The sequence below is a fragment of the Mastomys coucha genome, chromosome X (genome assembly GCF_008632895.1).
Source record: "Mastomys coucha isolate ucsf_1 chromosome X, UCSF_Mcou_1, whole genome shotgun sequence".
NCBI lineage: Eukaryota > Metazoa > Chordata > Mammalia > Rodentia > Muridae > Mastomys > Mastomys coucha.
In genome coordinates this window covers 92033650-92034789 of record NC_045030.1, presented here as the reverse complement: position 1 = coordinate 92034789, position 1140 = coordinate 92033650, and positions in this window count along the sequence as shown.

Here is a 1140-nt window from a genome sequence, read left to right as displayed (position 1 = left end):
GAGGGGAAACTGGGAAAGGAGATATCATATGACATGTAAATAGAGAAAATATCTAATAAAAAATAAAATAACAAAAAAAGGAAATTATCAAAGAAATTTAATTAAAGTTCTAAATACAATAGAAGAAAGTTCTGATTAAGAGAACATTACATTCAAGGGGCCTGGAGACAGTGCTTAGTGGTTAACACCCTATACATTGCTTGAAGAGGATTGAGTCATGCTTTCAACACTCAAATTAGGCAGCTCATAACAACACATTAAGTCCACCTCCATGGAATTGGATGCCTTTTGGTCTTAGAGTATATCCACAACAAATGCAAACACTATCATACATGCATACACATAATTAAACATGAAAATAAATCTTAAGAAAGAGCAGATTCATGAGCTATATACACTCATATCATCTACAAGGATTATATATAAATTTACAGTTCTACATATGATCTTCATAGTTTGGAAGAGAAAAAGCAGATAAATCTAAACTAAAAATCCCAAGGGAAAGAAAATTATTATTTTGAAAAATGTTTGAAAGAAAATGAGCTTTATAACTCTATGCTTCCAAACTTATTTGGGGTAATTAACTGTTCATTTTTCTTAAGCTACTGACACTATCAAAGTGAAAACAGAGAAATCACTGTAAAATCACAATGAAGCTGCCCTGAGATGTGAGGTAAAATATACTTAATATTCATGACAACATATCAGCTCTGCCAATTGCCAACTGGCAACTCTCAATGCTGGCTCCTTCTTTGCCCCCTCTCTGTCTATACTGACTCACATACATTTTTCTGCTCTAATTTTTATTTACTGACTAATGGTTCTAAACCATTTTTATGTTTAAATTTCTAACATAATGTGTGTATTTCTCTTTTCTATTCCCAAGTCGAATTGTTCTGACTTTTTTCTCCTCAGTATGGAAAATACAAGAAAATATTCAGCTAGAATTTCTGTAGTATTTCTGCTATAGGACTTCTGGTACTATGACAATTAGAACAAAATCAGAATAGTTAACTTTTTCTATTGTTTTTTAGAAAACCTCATATCACTGACTTAGAGATAGATGTCTTGTATTTATGTGCAGTTTTACTAAGTTCCCTCCAACAAAATACCCAAAATGATTTTTCTTTTCAATATAAA